We start from the raw sequence: 25096 nt of genomic DNA on the forward strand, positions 1-25096 counted from the left end.
GGGATGTCTGTAGTCAGACCTTTGTCATTTTCAAAGGGAATATTTATTGTCCGTGGAGGGTCGTTTTCCAAATATAGGGGCAGTAAGTAGAAAAAAGTGATAGAATATTCCTTCAAAAATACACTCTCTTTTCCAACTCAAGACTTGAAATCAGAAGCAGTAATCAAGGAGTACCGACTATACATTTTGTTGTTATTTAATTTTTTTCCTAATGATAGAAATAACACACTGTAAAAAATTTGGTAAATATTAAAAATAATAAATAAATAAATAAAATATTCCCACAATTTAAAACTGAGCAATAACAACTGTTGATATTTTGATATATTTCTTTTCTATGTGTAAGTACTTTGTATAAAATTTGGATCATACTCCCCTTTATTTTTTTTTTGTAATTTATTTTTATAATGGGGTTTAGCTGATTTTCACTGCTGTGTTTATGCCGCTTTACACCCACTTGATTCACTTACAGAGAGATATCAATAAATAGGTTTTAAGATTCTTACTAGTCAGATATATTCTTGTGCGGTGAATAGGGGATGTTGAGTCCAGTTCAGTGAGCAAGGAGTAGGTCTTGTCTATTACATATTTGGTTTATGGAACGGTATCTGTGCTAATTTCAAACCCTTGTTTTATGCATCACCCCACCTCACCTTTCCCGTTAAGCAGCCATAGTGTGTTTTCTAAATGTGTGACTCTGTTCTGTTTTGTAATTCAGTTCATGAGTAGCGATTTTTACATTCCCTCTATAAGTGATATCTTATGATAAGTGTCTTTTTCTGTGTGACTTATTTCACTTAGAATCATCGTGCCTAAATCCACTGATCATGCTGCTACTAGCCTTATGACATTGATTTCATGGCTGCATACTCCACTTTTATTTGGTGAGCTTACCTTTACATTTACAATATTGTGAGCTTTTCCCAAATCAAAAATAAAATTTTATTAGCTGCATATTAATTCATCATGTGGCTACATCATCATCTAATTAATCATTCCATTATTGGGTTGAATATCTAACTGACAACTTTCACTAACATAAATAATGGAACATACAAAATTTTCAATCATTAATCTTTGTGTGCATCTTTGATTATGTATTTTAGATAAATTCTTAGAAGTGGTATCACTGGGTCAAAGAGATTTAGTTTTCTTGATACATGTTGGCAAATTGTCCTACAGAAAGGGTATACTGACAATTATCCACCTGAATCTGAAATTCTGCTACAAGTGGTCTCTCCATTTGATTTCCTCAAAGTCTATTTTCACCTGTTCAACCCACAGCTCTTTTATGTGAGACTAATACTAACTCACCCGAAAAGGTCAGGTATAGATGACTAGAAAAGAATTTCTGATTATTGACTGCATTTCCCTGGCCTCAGTATAGTCAAGGTGGAAAAGATGCCATCACTTTCAGAACCTTCTTGCAACCATATTAACATTCGTATGTTTTTGCATTTTTCAAGCCCATATTAGTCCAAATCATTATTGGACACTAAAGAACCTCAAGTGACTAAGACTGAGGTGGAAAGAGAGAGGAAAAAACTATTTCTTAATGTTAAGGATCTTAGAATCCTCATGGAAAGGACTTTATCGGTGCTTCGCAAACTGTAGTGTACTTATGAGTTACCTGGGGATTTTTTTAAGGTATAATTGACATTCAACATTACATTGGTTTCAGATGTACAACATAATGATTCAATATTTGTATGTATTACAAAACGATCACCACAATAAGTCTAGTTAATGACCATCACCATACGTAGCTAGAGAAATTTTTTCTTGTGATGAGAGCTTTTAAGATCTACTCTCTTGGGCTTCCCTGGTGGCGCAGTGGTTAAGAACCGCCTGACAATGCAGGGGACATGGGTTCGAGCCCTGGTCCGGGAAGATCCCACATGCCGCAGAGCAACTAAGCCCGTGCACCACAACTACTGAGCCTGAGCTCTAGAGCCCGCGAGCCACAACTACTGAGCCTGCGTGGCACACCTACCGAAGCCCGTGCGCCTAGAGCCCGTGCTCCGCAATGAGAAGCCACCACAATGAGAAGCCTGCGCACTGCAATGAAGAGTAACCCCTGCTCACTGTAACTAGAGAAAGCCTGCGTGCAGCAACGAAGACCCAACGAAGCCAAAGATAAATAAAATAAATAAATTTAAAAAAAAAGATCTACTCTCTTAGCAACTTTCAAATATGCAAGACAGTATTAACTATATTTGTCATGCTGTATATACATCCCCATGACTTATTTATCTTAGAACTGGGAGCTTGTTCCTTTTAACTCCCTTTGCCCATTTCACCACCACCACCACACCTCTGGCAGCCACTAATCTGTTCTCTGTATCTATGAGGTTGGTTTTTTGGATTTTGTTTTTTAAGATTCCACATATAAGTGAGATCATACAGTATTTGTCTTTCTCTGTATGACTTATTTCACTTTAGCATAATGCCCTTGAGTTCCATCTATGTTGTAATAAATAGCAAGATTTCATTCTTTTTTATGACTGAATAATATTTTATTATATATACATACCACAAATATATGTATACATATACCACAACTTCTTTATCCGTTCATCCATTAATGGACACTTAGGTTGTTTCCATATCTTGGCTATTGTAGATAGTGCTGCAGTAAACATGGTGGTGCATATATCTTTTCCAGTTAGTGTTTTAATTTTCTTTGAATAAATATCCAGAAATGGACTTGTTGGATCACATTGTAGCTCTATTTTTAATGTTTTGAGGAACCTCCATACTGTGTTCCACAGTGGCTATACCAATTTACATTCCCAGTAACGGTGCACAAGTGTTCCCTTCTCTCCACGTCCTTGCCAACACTTGTTAATTCTTGTCTTTTTGATGACAGTCATTCTGACAGGCGTGAAGTAATATCTCATTGTGATTCATGATGTTTAGCATCTTTTCATGTGCTTGTTGGCCATCTGCATGTCTTCTTTGGAAAAATGCCCATTTTTAAATCACAATTTTTTTTTTTTTTTGCTATTGAGTTGTATGAGTTCTTTATGTATTTTGGCTATTAACCTCTTATCAGTATATGATTTGCAAATATTTTCTCCCACTCAGTAGGTTGTCTTTTTATTTTGTTGGTGGTTTCCTGGGAATATTTTTAAAACGTAGATTCTATTCTATAGGTTGAATATGAGGAGCAGGACCTGTAATTCTGCATTTGTTACAAGCTCCGTGGACCACTCTTTGAGTAGCAAAATTATTGGGCTATTAAGCAAGACAACAGTTTTGGATAACAATTACTTAATGGGCTCATAATAAACACCTGACAAATGTTTAGGGTTATTATTTTTACTATTATTACCAATGTGTACATTAATTCTTTTCCTCTCCTGCAGAAGCAATGGCAAATTTATTTCAGGAAATTGCCCTTTATAATATGATAAATTTCTTGTTTTGTGAGACAAAGTATCTAATCTCCCAATATATGCCAGATGGCACTGTTTCTTTTCAATGTCTTATTTCTGAAAGACATAGTAGAGGAATGACAGATTCAGAGAGAAGTGAGTTTGACTTCTTTTTGATTTCCAGGGGCTTCTTTGCTTTGAGTGACTGCAGATATTGCTTCCTGACTCAGTGAATGTAAAGACCGCTAAGAACATTTCTTAAAGAAATTGAAAAATACAATCTGTTCTTCTGCTCTTTCTCTTCTCAGCTAAACACCCTAAATTATTTTTTTCAAACCTCCTTAGACTTTCTGTACAAGCTTTCTGTCTCTTTTTATTCATTAGCCTGTTTACTCCCTTTTATCTTTACCAGTTTTTTTTTTTTTTTTTTTTTTTTTTTTGGTACTTACAAATGGGGTTGGGTAAGGTGGAAAGAATCTTCTTTTTACTCACAATAATTTTGTGATAACTCAGAGCATGAGAGGGCAAGTGAATCAACGACTTTTCTCTAAGTGGGAAAAAAAAAAAGCTCAGAAGTGATAGAGGCACTATATGAACTTAGATTTTTCCAACCTCATAGCTCGTGTTCTCTTCAGCATGCCATGCCTAATCTCAAATCTGGGAGATAAAACAAGCACACAGACGATTATGATTTAAGCCAAAGCGGGCAGTAGTGACAGAAGTACACAAGAGTAGTATAAACCAAGTGCTGCCGAGATCAGAAACAAGGAGAGATGTGTTCAGTTGGGAGGATTGGATGTGGCTTTGTGGATAGGTTCCTATATGAAGCCTTCTAGTTAGTGAGAATAGCACAAGAAATGTGGGAAATCCCAGGACCTCTTCTCAGAAGTAGGAAGAGCCAAGTTTCAATGGAAAATACCATAGAGAAAAAGCTGGAAAGGACAGGACAGGGCTAGGTAATGGCAGGCTACGAGTGCCAGGTGTGATGGGGCATTTAATTCAGTAAACAACAAGAAAATGTTGTAGATTCTTATCCAAAAATTTACTTAAGCAAAGCTCAACTTCAGGAAAATGAATTTAACAGTAGTATATTGGATGGATTGGGGCCCAGAAAGTCAGAAAACTCTGTTTGGTGCCATAAGGGATACAAAGGTGGTTCAGACTTGATTTATATCTCTAAGACTCTTATTACACAATCACTTTTTACACAGTTATACAAATAACTTCAATAAAAGGCAGATTTTAATAAATGTCACTGAAATGTATAAAATACCATCATAGTCGTAGGTTGAGGAAGAAAAAGATCTGGAAAGTTGTCATGTTTTAGTTCGTCTAGGTTAGACTTATTAGGCAATCATTGTCAATGTGGAAAAAAAAAAACAACTAGGTCTGATTTCAGGGAAAATAATTAAATTGGGGACATTCAAACTTTCTTGAAATTTGTATTTCAGCTCACATGTGGACCCAAACAATTAGCACGCCATCTCCAAACCAAGAAATTCCTTCCAACTACTAATTCTTGGAGTCATTTTGTTAAATTATATATTCGTTAGGTATGACAAAGGGCAAAGTTAAGAGTTTAGTTTTTAAAAGAGAGAAAAAAGAACAAATCTACAGTAAGTTTTATTTTTAGAGCTGCTGCTTTATCAACTAAACCAAGATGAAACAGTTACTCATTAGATGACAAAGTTTCTTTTTTTTTCTCCTTAAGTTCATTTTTGAGTTAATACAAATCTGACTCATTGTCACCAAAGAAGAGGAACCTTCTTGCAGAGACTTGTGCAGCTGCCCTAGGGTTGATCTCTACAGAAAATATACTTAAATTTGGACATTGCTAATAATGTAAATGCTAGTTAATTAAATTCTGGGTTTGGGTGTAACTAAATCAGATTTTGAAAAAATTGGTAAACTGGACTAGAATTTTCTTTAAAAAATGAGATTTAAAAAATGAGGCAGCCTACTTGTTACTTGGGAAGATGCAAATTCCAAATCACTGACTCATTTCCAATGAGAAAGTCCATGAAATTCTCAGAAAGTGAGAAGGAGCAGTACATGTATCTGTAATGAATAATAATGCCACATTGCAGAAAAAGTAGGATTAATGTCATTCTGATTCAGAGCTTTTAAGCCAGGAAATCCAAACAGCAGAAGGCATAAGAGCTCAAATTCATTTCAGTTAAAGCAAAACAGGAAGAGCAGTAAGTAGCTATCCTGATAAAGGGGCAGGGGTAGGGGGCAAACAAGAGCAAAGAAGTTGATGTTCTCTGACTGAAAGAATTTGTGAAGTCTCTTGGATTTGGGTAAGTGTTGGGGCAAGTCAAACTGGATGAGGGTGGAGTGGTTAAATTCTCTACCTGCCTGATTTTTATTTATGTAATACAACTGAAGAGATAGAAAAACTTCTGAGGCATTCATTAACCAGAGGTTTTGACCTAATTTATTTAGAAAGAAATACAATATCCAAAATGAAACCTAAGTGAGGGCAGTTGTGTTACTGCTGGCGAGTAGGCTTCAAAGAGCAGGGACGGGAACACACCCAAGCATCGGGTCAGAAAGTTCTGGCTCTATTTGAAAGCTCTATCATGTATTAGGTGTTTGATTCGATACAGGAGAGGCTCAAGGGGTAGGGAACTGCTGAGGGAGGGGCAGGTTTTGAAGCTGTATTTACATAAAATTTGCATAACCCTTTCTTTAGGTTGTATAGTTTTTGGGGTAGTCAGGAGGGCTGTTGGAAGTGGAGGTTAGAGAGACATAAGAAGGATGAGAGCCTGAACCCTTCATTCTCATCCCCTGATACTACCTCAGGACATTGAGCAAGAGTTTACTGTCTCTGAGCCTAAATCTCCTCCTTTGCGCAATAGGAATAATAATATCTCCTTTTAAGTCTGTTGTAGATAGTAAATGAGGTAAATAATGTGAAGTGCTGATTCCTAAATATTCAATAAATGTATATAAACCTAAAAGGTACCAAAGGGGAAATACTAAGTTAGGATATCTGTTCCAAAGAAGATTGTTCCTATTTTGAAAAAACCTTAACTCTGCCGTGTTTCTAGAGCATTTTAAATATTTATTTTCAGATATTTAGTCCTATTTGTTGATTTTTTTCCTCTAAAGGTACTTTAAAGAAGAGAAAAGCATCCTGTTCAAACCATCATTACCCCCACTAATAGTCTGTCTCAAATGCAAAGGAGCTGGGTTTTCCCATAGAGCACTTAAAAACAGGTGATGATATCACACTCATTATTGCACTCAGCACACCCTATGAGAACAGAGGCTGGCTTCTGCCCAGTAGTTTTCTCCCATCCTTGGTCCCTGAGGAGAGTGAGTTGCTCCAGAAACCCTTATTAGCTGCTGTCATTTGGATGACGAAAGTGTGAGAGCAGTCCCCTGCACCTCCCCACGTCACATTAAGAACTTAAAATGACAATAAAAGGGCTGAGTGAAGGAAAAGCGTAAAACTGTCCCAAGCCTTAGACCTTGTGCTCTGCTTCCACCTCAGCTTGACCACCCATCTGCCAGGAGAAGACTCCACTCCTAGAAGCATTAATGTTGAATCAAGCATTTTGTTAGTCTGATTTTATTTATTCCTAAATAGCTATGAAGGTACATTTTTGTCTGAGAACTTATTAAATGCTCGCAAATGAATGAATAAAGGAGTGGATGTATGTATGAATGAAACTCCCAGCAACCTCTCCTTAGAGCTCTGTATTGTTTCATTCATTGAAAAAACATGAGAGAGCCCTGCTATATGCAGGTACTGTGCTAAGACTAAGGATACAGTGATAAGACATGAGTCCCAGGCGTGAGATTGTGGCATGGAAGAGTCATATAATTGTAAATCTCTAGCTCATGCAAATAATATATTATGCTCTAGACACTATAAATATGGGCATAATTATAGAAGAGGGAAGTTATGTAGAATGTAACTTGAATACATCATACTCTTGACCTGAACCGAATTTGCTATCATTAACAATTTCACTTAACTTTCTTAGAATTTATATGGGCTTTTGAAAACATGATTTAGATATCCTGGTCCACTTAGAGAATATGGCTAAGGGAGTCTCAACGCATAACTCTTTTTCTCTTAAATAATCCTTGGAGCAAGCAGAGGCTTTCAAAATCATTCCTTTAATCTTAGAGGTTTGTTCTAAAGAGTAGGTTCATTAATGTTTGTTGTTACTGAGAATGGTGTCTCTTCAACATTCAAATAGAAATGTTTAGCGTAATAGTTGATTTATATATCATCTTTTCACCTTTTTTTTTAAACTTCCTAGGTAGAGTTTGAAGTCCAGGCTAAGTGGCTTGGTATCAGACCAAAGCAATTGTTTCTATCAGGAAACAATTAATGTTGTTAAATTATTCTTTCTCAGCTTTCATTGCTGAAGGGAAGTGATATACTGTTGACAGCTATCAGAGCTCTTCATGCTTTATTGCAAAGTCAGTTGAAAAATTACCATATCATTAATCTCAAATCTCAAAAATGGTTCAAAAACCTCTCAGAGAGGGCTTCCCTGGTGGCGCAGTGGTTGAGAATCCGCCTGCTAATGCAGGGGACACGGGTTCGAGCCCTGGTCTGGGAAGATCCCACATGCCGCGGAGCAACTGGGCCCGTGAGCCACAACTACTGAGCCTGCGCGTCTGGAGCCTGTGCTCCGCAACAAGAGAGGCCGCGATAATGAGAGGCCTGCGCACCACGATGAAGAGTGGCCCCCACTTGCCGCAACTAGAGAAAGCTCTCGCACAGAAACGAAGACCCAACACAGCCATAAATAAATAAATAAATAAATAAAAACAAAAAACAGAAAAAAAAAAAACCTCTCAGAGAACTGGTAAGATAGGCATGAGATAATATCATTATTTCCAAGTAGAATCACTTGGAAAGTAGTTGGTCTGTATCAGCAAAGGAGACTCATTCCCCAGCGGGATACCTGCCCGGTCCTGGATTTGCTGACCTGCCCAGGAGGGTGCTCAAAGAGCCTGGGAAGAGTGTCTGGGTTAGATTGCATGTTATTACATGGTGGTATTCCAGGCACAGAGGGGCAAGGACAGTCCCCTCAAGTTCTTGGTTCTTGAGAGATACAGAAAGAAGGACAGAGGAGACAGTTTTGGGAACAACACTAACAAAGATGAGAAGGCAAAGAACCTACTCTCAGAAGAGCAAAAAGGCTAGGTGGAGAGAAAAATAGAGGAGTAAAAGATGAACCTGGAAATGTAGGTTGGAGTCCGATTATGTAAGGCCTTGCAAGCCAGTGCAAGGCAGATATATTCAGTTCAGTAAGTAATTGGAAATTGTTGCAGGTTCTCTGAGCCTAAAGTGAATCTAATCACTATTGTGTTTTAGGAAAATTAATTTGACAGAAATGCATGGACTAGATCAAGGTAGGGGAAGGCAGGAGATACTTTGTACATGTGATGCCGAAGAAGATACAATAATAAACCACCATTATGAGATACCACTACACACCTATTTGAAAGGCAAAAATTAACAAACACTGACAGTATCAAGTGCTGACAAGGACTCAGAGCAACTGGAACTCCCATACATTGCTGGTGAGAATGAAAAATGGACTAGCCACTCCAGAAAATGATTTGGCAGTTTCTCATGAGGTTAAACATACACTAACCATATAACACTACAATCCCACTCATGGTTACCTGCCCTAGAAAAATGAAAACATACGTTAACATAAAAACCTGTACATGAGTGTTCATAGAAACTATGTTCATAATTGCCCCAAACTGGAAAACATCCAAAATGTCATTGAGTGGGAGAATTGGTAAACTGTGGTACCTCCATACCATGGAATACTACTCGGCAATAAGAAGGAACAAGGTATTATGTTGAGTGAAAGAAGCCAGTCTCAAAATGTTTCATACGGTATGATTCCATTTACATAATATTCTCGAAAAGACAAAGCTGTAGGGATGGAGGACAGATCAAGGATTGCTAGGGCATAGGGAGGGAGGTGAGATAATAATAATAATAATAATAGGATAGCATGAGAAATTTTGGGGGGATGATGGGACTGTTCTGTATCCTGATTGTAGTGATGGTTACATGAATCTGTACATGTGTTTAAAATCATAGAACCATACACCAAAAGAAAAAGATCAATTTCACAGTATGATAATTTTAAAAATTAAAATAAAAAAACCCAAAACACCAAATTAGCAAGGAAAGCAAGATATTTTCCATTGTTTGAAATATCTGTTAGACAGAGCACATTAGCATAACTAAATAAAACAATGCTGAATGGGAAAAAGGCATGGAAAAACAGAATCCTAGATCATTAGACTCATAGATTAACCCAGGGTCAGCAAATATGCTTGTGGCAGATGGTATTTCCAAAAATGGCTGCAGCAATAGGTGTCAGCCTACATGCTCTTCTAGAACCTTGCTACTCCTCCATCAAAAGGTCTATGTCCCTATGACTTGAATTTGTGACTGTCTAGACCAAGAGAGGATGCTGGAAGCTACAGTATGTGCTTCCCCAAGTTAAGTGATAAAAATGCTATGCACCTCCTCCCTGTTCTCTTCGAACACTTGGCTGGGAACCCAGCCACCGTAGTGTGAGGAATTCCAAGTAGCCCATGGAAAGGCCAAGTGAAGAGGAACAGAGGTCTCTGTCCACAACCCTGGATGGTCTTCCAACCAACAGCCAGCACCACCTTGCCAGCCATATGACAGAGCCATCTTAAAAGTAGAGTCAAACTAGCTGACACAGCCCAGAGCAGAGCAGAGTGTGTTAGCCAAGCCCTGCCTAAGTAGGTTATCATGAGCAGCATAAACGATTGCTGTTGCGCTAATCCATTAAGTTTGGGGGAGGCTTGTCACACAGCAATAGATAGCCAATAACAATGTTTCTACTCACTTATCAAACCAATAGATCAGAATGCCTTCCTGGTGTGTGGTATAGGTTTCCCCTGCTATCCAAAAGTAGAACCTTCCTAGGAAACCATTTGAAAGCTGAAATAGTCTAAAGTGAAGAAGTAATTACCTTAGGACCCATCTTCCTAATGGAAGCACAAAATAAATCGAGATAAAGCCCAGATGCTCACAGACATAGTTCAAAGATATGGCGGCTGGATGCTGAGATGCTGAGTGCCTTTCCCAGGGAAGGAGCTGGGCAGTGCTGCTTTCCTTGCTGCTCTGGGTGTGCAATGCCTCTATAAGGGCTGTTACAAAACAAATGCTGAATGCTATTCTCGCTTTTGGTCTTTTTGCTTTTCCATAAAAGCAAAATCCTCTTTAGATTTCTTTCAGTTAGTAAAAACAGGTTCTAATGTAGGTCCTTCATAAATGTGAAGTGGTGTAAAGTGAACTGTTGAAACGGGGGGAGGATACCTGTATTCAGAAGAATTTGGGGGATGGTAATGAGGCTTAGAGGGAAAGAGTGCATTTCTGATTAGTGAGGTTGTACATTGGGCATAGTACTGAGTGATGGCATCAGTGCTATTTGCCAGTCCTGTTAAGATCCAGCACTCCAATTGTATATATTGAACAAGACAGAATGTAGGCAGGTTGTGACCTGCTCACACAGATATTTAGTACCAGAGCCAAAGCTCTAAATCACGTCGTCTGATGTGCAGTTTAGTATTCTTTCCCCTTTGCCTGTCCCTTCCCAATAACAGATTCCAGAGAAATGAACCACAGGACCTAGAGCAGCAAATATATATTCCCCTCCTATGCCTGAGACAGACATCATTAGTCAAGTACAGTGCTCTCCTAAGGTCACTGATGTGCATGTAGATGACAGACCCAAATTGCCGTTAGAGAACCTGAGCAGAAAGGCACAAGAGCTATAACTGATATGTATTAGGAGTGTCAGAAGAACACAGCAAAGGCGGGCTCAAAATATAAGCTGTAGAAAAAGCTTGTATCTAAATGCAATGTGCATGAGCAAGAGGGAAGTGTTTGGACATGACTTCTTGGGATTAAGGATGTCTGAAACAACACATAAACTCACTTCTTAGAGTCTACTAAGGAATCGTTTCCCACATCCTTGAGGAACTCTGCTGCATATCCGATTAGACAATTTCCATTTAATATTTTTGAACTATTTTGTTGTAGTTGGAAGAAAACCTGTTACTTTAGTTCTATAAAGTATATTCCATGTATGTAATTTGGTCTCATCCTGAATACAATAGAATTGGAATGTATACAACATATACAACAGGGTCGTACTGGAATACTGTACACTTTGACGGTTCTGTTCTTCATAATGCACTTGGCGTTGTCTAACAGCAAAGCAGGCTCAGAAAAAAAATAGACTTTCTAGGGTATGAGTTATTTATTTTATTTTTAAATTTATTTTTGGCTGCTTTGGGTCTTTGTTGCTGCGCGTGGGCTTTCTCTAGTTGTGGTGAGTGGGGGCTTCTCTTCGTTGTGGTGCGTGGGCTTCTCATTGCAGTGACTTCTCTTGTTGCGGAGCATGGGCTCTAGGTGCGCGGGCTTCGGTAGTTGTGTCTCTTGGGCTCTAGAGCACAGGTTCTGTAGTTGTGGTGCACGGGCTTAGTTGCTCCGCGGCACGTGGGATCTTCCCAGATCAGGGCTCGAACCTGCGTCCCCCGCACTGGCAGGCGGCTTCTTAATCACTGAGCCACCAGGGAAGCCCTGGGATATGATTTAAAAGCAGAGGTTATGAACCTATGGCACTGTGGATTTTCGGGTAGCTTGCTGAGAAAAGGATTCAGATTCATCCAATAGAGGACCAAGAGCAGAGCTTCTCTGAACTTGGTCCTAAGAGAGCAAAACACCCTGCAGAAGCAACTACAACTGAACTCTCAGAAAAATAATGATCATTCTTCTCCTTTCTATGATTCTGAGTAGGGCCTGAGGGTGGTTGGTATGAAGGTTATTTGAGTAAAACAAGTAGCCAGGTACCTTTATTCATTCATCTGCTCACTGAGTAATTAGTAGGTGCAAGGTATTCTGTTAAACACCACAAAGAACACAAGGATGAAACAGACAGGGATTTTGTCTTCAAAGGTTCTCTAGCAGGGACCCCACCATCCTCTTTTAACAGAATAGGATTTGACAACATGGGCCTAATGAGTTAGAAATCTAAATATCAGCCAGTGGCATCCAAACACAAGAACACTGGGTTTAAACATTAGAAGCAGGCAGGATACATCATTACAATTGTCTACACAAACCTACAGGCTTCGAGAATATTAATAACACTTTCTTTCTGTCTCTCTCTCTTTCTCTTTTTCTTCCTTCCTTTCCTCCTTCCTTCCTTTCTTCCTTCCCTCCCTCCTTCCTTCTTTCCTTCCTTTCTTTTTTTCTTTCTTTCTTTCTTTCCTTCTCTCTTTTTCTTTCTACATGGATTATGCTATCATTTGAAAAATTACTAATTGCTGGGTCACTTAGTAATGCATCACTGTGCTTTTAGGAAATTATTCCTGCTAATGAAATTCTTTTCATCAGCTCTACTTTCAGATTTACAACACAGGCTTGTCCTTTAACAAGTAAGTGTTCTTTCCAGAAAAATGTGCAGCAGATGTGGCAAAACAGAAATATAATATTCTTGGAAGTGAACTAGTTTGGATAATAAACTTTCCTTTCTTGTACTTAGACTTTATTCTTCTAGTCTACATCAAATTTTCAGGAAGGTTGAAGTGATCATTTTGTGTAATTTATTCTCAAGTCTTCAAATAATGGTCAGTAAAGTTCTTGTAAACGTTTTTCAGGTTTTTGTGTTTAGGAGCTGTTGATTTATATTTCCCCTAATCCTTTCTGGAATAGAATAACACAGTACTTTCCACTGGGTTTTCCTAAATACCAGCAACTTGTTTTTCAGCTAATAATCTTAACCCAACCACCTCTCAAAGACCTGTACAAGTGCCAGTGCACAAGAACAAGACAGAAAAGAATCTAAAAGAAAGTGGGCTTTGGAGTCAATCCAATCTAGATTCCATGTAAGGCTGTGACACTTACTGTGTATTCTATGTAAATTACTTAATCTCACTGAGCCTCAGTTTCTTTATCTGTAAAATGGGGATAGAATGCACACTGTAAAGTTAGTATGAGAATTAAATACAATATAAGAAAGCAGGGAGCCTGGTATGTAATAGGAGTTCCTTAAATAATAATTTCCCTTTGCTTCCTCCTAAAAATGACAATGATAAAGCCCAGGATTTAATCATTAAAACATATAAATAGTTACAGCTGCAAACTATTCGGGTCCCAATCAACTTTTCAGACACTGATATGTAGAAGATTTGGCATTTCTCCTCTTTCTTCTTAATGGAAACAAGCACCCCACATTAAGGAAAATGAAAATTTGGGGGAAAAAACCACCTATAATTTCATCACCCTAGCACCACAGCTGTTTCCATTTTTGTCATGGTCTGGCTTTTAAACAAAACGGTCACATTTTCTCCACAGCTGCAGTCAGGGTGTGCTCATCATGAAGGTACTAAAAGATTTATTCCAGGTGATGGTGGGACGCTGCTGAAGAAGAAATGGAAGGCTGCGGAGGTGTTAAAGTTCTCTTAAGATATTGTTCAAACGTTTCTCCAGCACAAAAACTCCACAAAGAACTCCTCTGCAGTTGTCGTTACCCAGGGCTGTTTCTTTAAATTGTTTGACGTCAGAGAAGGAATGCTATAGCAACAGTCTGTCAAACTGGAATTAACTCAGAAGAAAGATGGGGGTGGGGAGAGGAAAATTGCTCCCGGGCGGTGCTGACTTCAGAGGAAGCAAATTGGGTAGATGCATTCATTTTATGACATTTTAAACATAAAACACCCCTAGAAATCTAGAAAAAGTCGGTTGCATGTGATGTTTAACTCATGCAGAGATGAGCAACTTGACAGGGTTATCTGGAAGGCCCGGTTTCATCAGTAACAACAGTAACGATAACTTCCAAGCATTGATCATTTATTTAGAGGCAGGCTCTGCGCAAATGTTATCGCAGTTAAAATTTTCGCACCTTTTTGAGGCAGGTACAGTATCCCTATTTTGCCCATGATGAAACTGAGGCCCTGAGATGGTACACGGTCATACAACTAGGGACGGTAGAGCTGGGATTGCAATGCAATTTTGTAAGACTCTGGGCTTCAGTTTACTCTCTTACATTTATAATTCCAGAATGTTAAACCTAAACGGGACCTTGAGGTCTTCTAAATCAGCCCCTCTATCCTGCCCACGAGCAAGCTGAGGCCTGTGCGGTGGCAGGAAGGAAACCGGCCACACCACTTGGGCGCTACTCAGAAGTGTGCTCCGGCGTCCAGGCGCCGAACCAAGAAAACGAAACTGCCCGGGAATAAATGTTTTTCTTCTTCTAGCAGGAAACGAGAGAGAAAATAGGAAGCAGACGCTCCGCTCCGCGCCAGCTGCTTTCGCCCCCCGCCCGGGCCGCGCACGCTCCAGGGTCTGCGCGCGTCCGCGGCGCGTCCCCGCGGGCTCGCGCGCCTCGTGCCTCGCGCCTCGCGCCTCGCGCCGCGAGCCACGTCCCCGCCCCGGCCCCGCGCGCCGCGGAGTTGGCTGCTGGGAGGCGCGGGCCTGGGTGTGGTCGGCGGATCTCGGCGGCGCTGGTCTCGGACGTACTCTGCGCTCTGCAAGCCGGCTCCACGCGCCAGGGGCTGCTGAGCGCCCAGCTGACCTCCGCACGCCCAGTCCACGCGGGCCCAAGCTCCCTCCAGGTAGGCGGCGGCCGCGCTAGCTGCGGCTCGTCGGTGCGCCCCGCGGGGGCATCCCGGGCTTCCCGCAGGGGGCGTGAGGCGCGGCCGGCGGGGTCCTCCTGACTCGGGGAAGGGGGACTCCAGGAGGCGGACCCTGCCCGGGAGGGACGGGGCGGGCGCGCCTCGGTGGCGCTCCGCTCCGGTGCGGGGACCAGCCGCTCGGCCGCCGCTTCGGGCACTTCCTGGGCAGCGAGGGGGCGGTCTGTGGTCCTTGGCCTCCAGACCCCCAGGTTCCTTTCCGCGCCCCGAGGCGCCTCCGGGGCACTGGAACGCGAGCTTGTGTTTGTCCCGAGAATAGCGGTTATTCAGGGCTTCCCAGAAGGGTTATTGGGTGGTGAGCGCTGGGAGAGATAAAAGTTCTCCACCGAGTGCTAAAAATGAGTACAGTGGTTTCGTGTTAAATTTATTTTGTAAAGGATAGGATGCCCAATATTTGGCGGGGGGGGTGAGGAATTAAGGATTTTGAATACTTGTAAGTTCAGTACATGATAAAATGTTTTCCTTTTCTCTCCACATTCTTTTTCTGCTTCAAAACACAAATGATTGCCTTGTATTGTACTTTGATATTTATTGCTCTTCGGCAGAGGAAGAATTTCCCAAAGTTTAAAAACAGACTTTAATTTGTTTATAGAAGCAGCGTCTTGTTATTTTGCATCTCTCTCTCTTCCCTTTTCTCCCACTCCTTCCTTTTCTCTTTCAGTAAAGGGTGTGGATGCATCTTTCTCCTTCCACAAGCAAAATAGCTCGGTCTGTGGATTAGCACCCTACTGGAAAGTTTTCTTAAGACGTTCGGCATTGAATTGTTGATGAATTCTAATCGTTTTGGTATTGCATACTGAGATTGTGACCTCTAAGAGCGTCTTCTAGAACAGAGGTAGAGCACACACTGCTTATTTAAGATGAAAGAAGTCATTTCTAGTCGGCGAGGAAAACGACGGTCTGTAACGTAAAATTGTATGCTTTGAGTCTCATTGCCATTGCGCATTTTATGGCTCTTCAGTGTGGGGCTTTAGGGTTATTACTGATTCTAGGCTCTGAAAGTTTATTGTATGTTTCAGTATTTAGTTAAATATCATTTTAAGACTTTCCATGTTGCATTTTGGTTTGTAGATTAATTTGAAAGTGAAATAGAAACTTTTAAAACATTGCTTTATTGAACGTCCTTAATTCTCTTGTGTATACACATTTATAAAATTATAAAATTGGTTAATATGGATTTTGATACATTTATGTTCATCTCTTTGTGAGCCATAGGCATTACTTAAGTTATTCAGAGTCGTTGGTCTTCGTTAACTTGCAGAATTGCTTCTTTTATTATTTTCTCCAGTTTTATTGAGATATAATTGGTATATAACATTGTGTAAGTTTAAGGTGTACCACGTGACGATTTGATAGATATGTAAATTGCAAAATGATTATCACAGTTAAAGTTAGTTAATACATTCATCACCTTTGTGTGTGTGTGTGTGTGTGTGAAATTTAAGATTATTCTTTTAGCAACTTTCAAGTATGCAATACAGTACTGTTAACTGTAGTCACCATGTTGTACATTAACCCCCCAGAACTTATTCATCTTATAACTGGAAATTGTTTGTTTTTTTAAATTAATTAATTAAGTAATTTTTGGCTGCTTTGGGTCTTTGTTGCGGTGGCTTCTCTTGTCTCGGAGCATGGGCTTTAGGCATGTGGGCTTCAGTAGTTGTAGCACGCGGGCTCAGTAGTTGTGACGCACAGGCTTAGTTACTCTGCAGCATATGGAATCTTCCCAGACCAGGGCTCGAACCTGTGTCCCCTGCATTGGCAGGCGGATTCTCAACCACTGCACCATCAGGGAAGTCCCTAACTGGAAGTTTTTAACATTTGATCAACATCTCCCCAGAATTGTTTCTTTTAAATCATTGGCACTTTAGTATGTCAGCACATATTTTTACACTTTAAAAATAGACTCTGGGACATTTTGAAAATTGAGAATTGGAACTACGTGTTGGACATTTTTTTTGCCCTTACCAAATACTGCCTGAGATGGTGTGATTTCACTGATTTCTTTTAGGCATGTTATTGAAACACACTGTGTAATTTCTTTACCTTGTTAATCTGCATTTATTATAGGAACTACTTATTAAGCATATGTTCTGGGCCAGGGGCAATGCTATACATTATTCTGTTTATATTCCACATTAACTTGGCAAAAGAGACATTATCCAGTTCTACAGGTAAGAAAATTGTGGCTCTGAGATGTTAAGTAACTTGCCAGTGGTTATGTAGCTGTTAGGTAACTCAGTTGGGATTTAAGGCCAGACCGCTCTGTCTCTAAAGTTCATGTTCTTCCCTCTGTGCCACACTGACTTAGTGCCAGGACATGAGGAATAACCCTCAGTTACTCAATAGCATATTTGTAAATTTTCCAAGATGTGCCAGAGATGTGGGTTTGATTTTCTAGCATGATCATTACTATCCATCTGTGTTACTACACAGATCCTCATGTCAGCCATTCTCTTCTCACCTCTCTATTCCTGCTTAAATGTCTAGCTCAAAGTTCAAAACCTCCCTCTTGCCAGGGCAGAATTTCTCCTACTGACATTAATAGGTAGTGATAGCTTAATTATCCTTCCAAAATAATAACCCCATTTTATGTGGGTTCTCTAGAGCCATAGGTATAACTAATTAGGAAGGTTACAAACAGGATGGCAATCTATTTTGGAATATGGGAACCTTTTGATACCCCTCAAATTTCAACCAGAAGTTATTTTGATAGATATTTCTTTCTGCAGTTATCCCATCCGTTCTCCACCTTCAATTTCAGTTTCTGTGGAATCATCTACATTATAATACAAACATTCTGTTATGTCTCCCATCTTAAAATTCTTTCTTCATCCAGTATGCTGTCCCATTTCTCTGTTCCACATTGAGAAAACATAATCTTTTGATAGAACAAAAATAGAGAAGAGGTAACCAGAAACGAATTAGCTACCTGTAGAGGGTGGGTAGGAACTGAGTAAAAGGGATGGTGGAGGGAATGGCATTGCTCTGATTATACCTTTTTGTGTAGTTATGAGCTTTGGAAACTTGGTAATTTTTATATGTTCAAAAATGAAATTAACAGGACTGGGAGAAAAAAGCCTCCAAAATTGAATATAAACAGCAACAGATGAACTGACTGTATTTTAGTGAATAACGTAAACTCTCAGAAGAAAAAAATGAATCCAAGTAAGTTTTTAACACAGGACTTTGATTATATACCTTTAACCTAAAGGTGAAAGGACTGCCAACAACGACAACAAAAAACCTTGAACCGTGTGTAGTAGGCTGTTATCTATAGTGTAGAGATATAGCAGTTCTGAAACGATTTTGTGTGTATTGTAGGATTGAGCAAATGAGTAAATTCATGCTATTTTGAGAGCTCGGGTTTTCACTGTGGGAGAAGGGAAATAAAAAATATGAAACAGAAGAAGGCAATGAAGACCTCTATGGTGTTGGACTGGAATTAGAGTTATCCATATGATCTCATGATTAAAATATACCTACATTCATACAGACATGCATATAATTCCTAGCTCTGTCTGATGAAAGGGCTAGAAGTAATGACACCCTAGTAGCAGTGAGCACAACCAGTGCACAGACCTAAATGGCTGGTTCGAGAGCTGGGGAAGGGAAAGTATAAGATGAGCGTAGAACACAAAGTAAGGAAAGATTCAAAAAAATAATGGGGTCATGTCAAAGGGATGTAGGAACTAGCTTGAACAGCCAAATCTGGGAAAATTTGAGCATCAAAATGAATAATAATAGTAATGCCTTATAACCCATTGAATGAAAAGAATCCACAAGTCCATAATAAATAAATAAAATAAGAAAAAGGGAAAAACTGTTGCCGGTAGACCACCAATAAAAACTGTAGAAGGAACAATAGAGTTAGAAAAGTCACTAGTTTGCAACCATCATGATAATACTGATTCAGGCGAGTGTTACTAATAGAGAAAGGTCGATGAGGAAAAGGGTATTACTACTGTTTCCAGTGATCTCTCTAGAGATTACCAACCAAGGGGAAGACAGTAACTTCACAGTGGAGAAATCTGGCAGATACCACTTCAGTCAAGTGATCAAAATTAACATCACCAGTAGTGGCATAAATATGTTCCTTTTAACTCTCTTGCACTGTTGGTGGGAATGTACATTGATACAGCCACTATGGAGAACAGTATGGAGGTTCCTTAAAAAACTAAGAATAGAACTACCATACGACCCAGCAATCCCACTACTGGGCATATACCCTGAGAAAACCATAATTCAAAAAGAGTTGTGTACCACAGTGTTCACTGCAGCTCTATTTACAGTAGCCAGGACATGGAAGTAACCTAAATGTCCATCGACAGATGAATGGATAAAGATGTGGCACATATATACAATGGAATATTACTCAGCCCTAAAAAGAAACAAAACTGAGTTATTTGTAGTGAGGTGGATGGACCTGGAATCTGTCATACAGAGTGAAGTAAGTCAGAAAGAGAAAAACAAATACCGTGTGCTAACACATATACATGGATTCTAAAAAAAAAAAAAAAAAATCGTTCTGAAGAACTTAGGGGCAGGACAGGAATAAAGACGCAGACATAGAGAATGGACTTGAGGACACGGGGAGGGGGAAGGGTAAGCTGGGAAGAAGTGAGAGAGTGGCATGGACATATATACACTACCAAATGTAAAACAGATAGCTAGTGGGAAGCAGTCTCATGGCACAGGGAGATCAGCTCGGTGCTTTGTGACCACCTAGAGGGGTGGGATAGGGAGGGTGGGAGGGAGGGAGATGCAAGAGGGAGGAGATATGGGGATGTATGTATATGTATAGCTGATTCACTCTGTTATAAAGCAGAAACTAACACACCATTGTAAAGCAATTATACTCCAATAAAGATGGTAGAAAAAAAATGTTCCTTTTGACATGCTTGAAATAGGGATGTCATTACTTTTCTGTGGTATTTCTAAAATGCGTAACCAAAATCTAATCACAAGGAAACAGTTGAGAGACCTTAACTGAGGATTGTTCTACCAAGTAACTGGCTTGTACTCTTCCAACATGTTAATGTCATGAAAGACAAAGGCAAAGGAACTGTTCCAGATTAAAGGAAGTTCAGGAGACCTGTCAGTTAAATGCAATGCATAATCCTGGATTGGATCTTGGGTTTTGGGAAATCCAATTACTCTAAGAACATTATGGGGACGTTGGCAAAACTTGAATATGTACTGAATATTAAATATTAAACTTGAATATGTACTGAATATTAAATAATATTGTATCAAATTTAACATATGTTACATATGTTAAATTTCCTGAATTTGATAATTGTACTGTAGTTATGTAGGAAAACGCCCTTGTTCTTAGAAGATATACAGTGAATTATTTAGGAGTAAAGGGTCAAAATATCTTCAATTTACTCTCAAATAGATAAGCAATAATAATTATTACATATAGAGAAAGCAATAAAGCAAATGTGGCGAATGTTAACAACTGGTGAATCTAGGCAAAGGGAATGAGAGTATTCACTATATTAAAATTTTCAACTTTAAGTTTGAAATTCCAAAAACATGGAAAGTTAAAACTTCAAAAACTAATAAAACTACTTAGTGTCCAAAAATCTTGGAAAGATTCCATGTAGGCTGTATCTACTTCGCAACTCCTTCTCTCCCTCTTCTTCTGAACCTACTCCAGAGACTTCATCCTTCCTATCCCACAAAACCATTCAAGGTCACCAGGGATGTCAGTCTTGCCAAATTAGATCTCTCAGCCACGTTTGACACAAGTGATAGATAACTCCTTCCTTATTGAAGCATTTTTTTCCCTTGACTTCTGGGACACTAACTCTGATTTTCATCCTGCCTCACTGGCTGTGGCTTCTTATTCTTTTCCAACTCAGTAAATGGTTGTCACTATTCACCCAGTTGCTCAGTTTAAAACTCCTAAGAGTTATCCTGATTGACTCATCCTATATCTGTTCCTCCATTGGCAAGTATTATGGCCTCTAACTTAAGAATTATTCCAAATTTGTCTGTTTTTCATCACCTCCACTGCCACTACCCTTGTGTCAAACCACCATCTTTCCTGGTCCAGACTACTGTAGCAGTGCCTAACTGGTCTTTCAGCTTTCAGTGTCTGTGTCCCCTAGCAGCCAGCATGAACTTTAAAAGGTATGAATCAAATCAGATTATATCTCCCAGTCATCAGAACACATTACTGTTAGATGAAAACTGAAGTTTTTATTATGGTCAGGAGGCCTACATGATCACACACTTGGGCTCTTGCCCACCTCTGTTATATCTTCTGCTTTGCTTACTCCCCTCCAGCCTTACTCTACTCTCTCCCGTTGATTCAGTTTGCCAGGTTAGTTTCTGCCTCAGGGCCTTTGCATTTATCAGTACTATTTCTTGTACCTGGAATGCTCTTCCCCATTTAAGGCATGGCTCATTCCCTCATTTCATTCCGGTCTTTACTTAGATTAATTTATTTAAAAATAGCCTTCCTGGTCACCCTCTAACTTCTTGCAGGTTTTTTTTCCCCCTGCATAGTACTTATCTGTACTTGAAATTGTTATTTATTCACGAGCTTTATAATCTTCTCCTAGACAAATATAGAATAAAGCTCCATGACCACGGGAAACTTTGTTTTGTTTACTGCTGAATCCCTGGAGCCTGGAATGTGCCAGGCATGTGGTTGGAATTCAGGTATTTGTTGAATGAATGAATAAATGCATGAATTAATATTTGCCAACTTTCTGGCTGTATTTTATTTAACGCTATTGCAATTGGAGAAGATTGTCTCAGAGAATCCCATAACATCGGTGCTATTTTTTGGTGACACTGCTCCAGGTTTTCTGGAAGCTAACAAGTTATCAGCTTTGTGTTTCACGACTTCATCTTTCTTTTGTCTGCCCTCTGGTGGAGGGAGTACTAATAAGCAGGAGATAGTAGAGTAGGTCAGTAGGAAGAAATAAAAGTGGATGAGTCTTGATCACAAACTGGATAATTAACTTTTAAATTACAAAGATTTGAAAATTTAAATTTTAGGTAAGCCTCAAAATTAACCATAATAAGGTTGGAAAGAATGAAAAGAAAACTGGCAGTAGTTAGATTTAAAGAACTGTCTGGCTTAGGATGAAAACTAAAACTAGCTCCAAAATGTTTTGATTACTTAAAATAATTTCTGCTTAAATATAATTCTTCTCAAAATATTTTTAACATTTTTCCATCTTTAGTTCAAAGACATCTTTTTCTCAACTGTACTAATAATTTCAGCTAACCTTTGTTGACTTTTCCAGTTGTCAGTTAACATATGCCACGGGAAAAGCCAGTATTCAAACCCCAACAGTTGGGTACTAGAGGCAGCACTCTTAACTACTGTGCTTCACTACAGCCTTCCTACTAATGTCCTATGAGTGGTACAGGCACCAAAGAATTTCCTTTGGTGTAATAGTTATGAACAACAACAACAAAAATGCTTGATAAGGGGAATTCTCTGGCGGTCCAGTCGTTAGGACTCCCGTGCTTCCACTGCAGGGGGCACAGGTTCAACCCCTGGTCGGGCAGCACAGCCAACAGAAAAAAAAGCTTGATAAGTTCACAGCATGTGTTCCTCAATACCACTTTCCTAGTATGCATTATGGAGAGCTTTTTCTTACAGAATTGCTGAGAACTATATCTTATTTAATCTGTTTTGAAGTAAAAATCACATTAAATGATTTCAACACTTGTGTACTATTGACTTGCTAAAATAAAGTTTCTCTTAATGTCCATATTTAATATTTAAGGCAATATACAGCTTAAAAATTTTTTCCCCAGTGTCGCCTTTAGCTCTCCAATTGATTTATTTTTATAATTTTTGGTTATATAAACAATTAGGTAATGACTGTCTTTAAACATTCATTCTTACCTCTTCAAAAATACCATGTTTTTATTTTTTTTATTTTTTAATTTATTTTTGGCTGTGTTGGGTCTTCATTGCTGCACGCGAGCTTTCTCTAGCTGCATTGAGCGGGGGCTACTCTTCGTTGTGGTGCGCGTGCTTCTCATTGCAGTGGCTTTTCTCGTTGTGGAGCACGGGCTCTAGGCACGCGGGCTTCAGTAGTTGTGGCAGGTGGGCTCAGTAGTTGTGGCTCGTGGGCTCTAGAGCTCAGGCTCAGTAGTTGTGGTGCACGGGCTTAGTTGCTCTGTGGCATGTGAGATCTTCATGGACCAGGGCTCGAACCCGTGTCCCCTGCATTGGCAGGTGGATTCTTAACCACTGTGTCACCAGGGAAGTCCTACCATGTTTTTAGAAGCCTTACTTTTTCTTCTTCATCATCTAACTTGTAATACATTTCTAGCTATAGAGAAATAGATAGAATCTGTATCATAAAGTGAGAACACTACTTTGGTAGGGACAAAGATGAGGACAGTGGTCCCTGTGCTCAAAGTGCTAATAACCTCTGGGCTCTTACATAGGAATTTTTGGTATTTTTGTTATGATGACATTTACCAATGGCTTGACTCCGTTTCTTTTGTTTGTTTGTTTTAAAATTTTATTTATTTATTTATTTATTTTTGGGTGTGTTGGGTCTTCGTTTCTGTGCGAGGGCTTTCTCTAGTTGCGGCAAGCGGGGGCCACTCTTCATCGCGGTGCGCGGGCCTCTCACTGTCGCGGCCTCTCTTGTTGCGGAGCACAGGCTCCAGACGCGCAGGCTCAGTAGTTGTGGCTCACGGGCCTAGTTGCTCCGCGGCATGTGGGATCCTCCCAGACCAGGGCTCGAACCCGTGTCCCCTGCATTGGCAGGCGGACTCTCAACCACTGCGCCACCAGGGAAGCCCTTGACTCCGTGTTTTTCCCCTTCAATTTTTATGAGTTCCCCACCTAAACACCTTTACTCAGGAATTGTTTAAAATACGAAAATTGGACTTTAACTCTTTGGTTTGTGACATTAAAACCCCAGTAATGCAACTTAAGCTGAATGAGGCTCTGTTGTACAACTGGCATGTGACATAGATTATATTGATACGTTGTATTTAGGATAATTAACAAGGCTTATAATGACCAGTTTTATAAGGAAATAATTTGAACCATTTTTTACTTTCTAGGCTTCTGTAAATTAAATTATGTATTTAAATGGAAAAATGGTAGACAGCTAATTACTTAAGGAAATTGAAATTCGTCAACAAGGGATCGTCATTATGTGCATTGCTTACTAAATGTGCCCCTAGGGAAGCTGTTGGGAGAGAATAAACTTTTTGAAAAATGTGGTCTTGTCATTTGGTGTAAAAAAGCAAAAGCAGTTGGCATTTTAAAAGTTTTAATAGATATTAGTTTTCATGGTTCTGTTAACCTTTACTTTGGGGAATTAAACTTTATCAACAAGGGATTTTATTATGTTTATTAATTATTAATGTGCCACTAAGGAAGATTTTGGGGGAAAATGAATTTAAAAACACGTACAAAGACTCCTCCATGCCTTAAGATATAAAAAAGGAGAGAAATGTTTGTATGTAAATTTCCCCCATGGTTATAACTAATCTTTTCATGAGGGAACATCTGCGTATAGTTTCTAGAGATGATAGAGAGACAGGTTATGAAGGGATTGTGAAGCATCAGGAGCAATGTGTGTTTCCTTAAGGCTGCTGAAGGGCAGTATTGGTGTATGTGATAGTGAGTGTGGCAGGATGAAAACATCCATAGGACAGTCTGAGCAGTAGACTAAAACTGTATGCGACTACAATGTAAATGTAACTAAAGGTGCGTACACTGTCCAAGCCACCTGGTGGAGATAAACTCTCTGTTGATTGATGGATTTTGAGGATATTAGTTGTAGGAGTAGGGAGCTGGGGATGGAGTGGAGTTCCAAATAGCTAGTGTGGGTTATTAATTAGCTGTTAGTCTAAACCCAAAAGAGCAATCAGATGACATTTTGGTAAAGAAAGTGTGATCCTGAAGTAGCATTGGTGGATATCTGTTCATCTCAGACCAACATCATATAAGTACACTTGCTTCTTAATTAGTAAAACTTCCAAAG

At 39.5% G+C, this 25096-nt stretch overlaps 1 protein-coding gene across 3 annotated transcripts in view; it reads left to right on the top strand.

Moving 5' to 3' along the window:
• The first annotated feature begins 5377 nt into the window (after positions 1 to 5377).
• GNB4 (G protein subunit beta 4) overlaps positions 5378 to 25096 on the top strand; it is a 69859-nt gene continuing 50140 nt past the window's right edge. The window contains exons 1-3 of one of the 3 annotated variants that reach the window (XM_082394199.1): positions 5378 to 5677; positions 14673 to 15029; positions 15769 to 15942. The gene's annotated coding sequence lies outside the window, so the exon portion shown is untranslated. The remainder of the gene's footprint in view (positions 5678 to 14672; positions 15030 to 15768; positions 15943 to 25096) is intronic. The other 2 variants (XM_082394198.1, XM_082394200.1) reach the window with 2 other exon arrangements.

The sequence above is a fragment of the Balaenoptera borealis genome, assembly GCF_965194805.1.
Source record: "Balaenoptera borealis genome assembly, chromosome: 5".
NCBI lineage: Eukaryota > Metazoa > Chordata > Mammalia > Artiodactyla > Balaenopteridae > Balaenoptera > Balaenoptera borealis.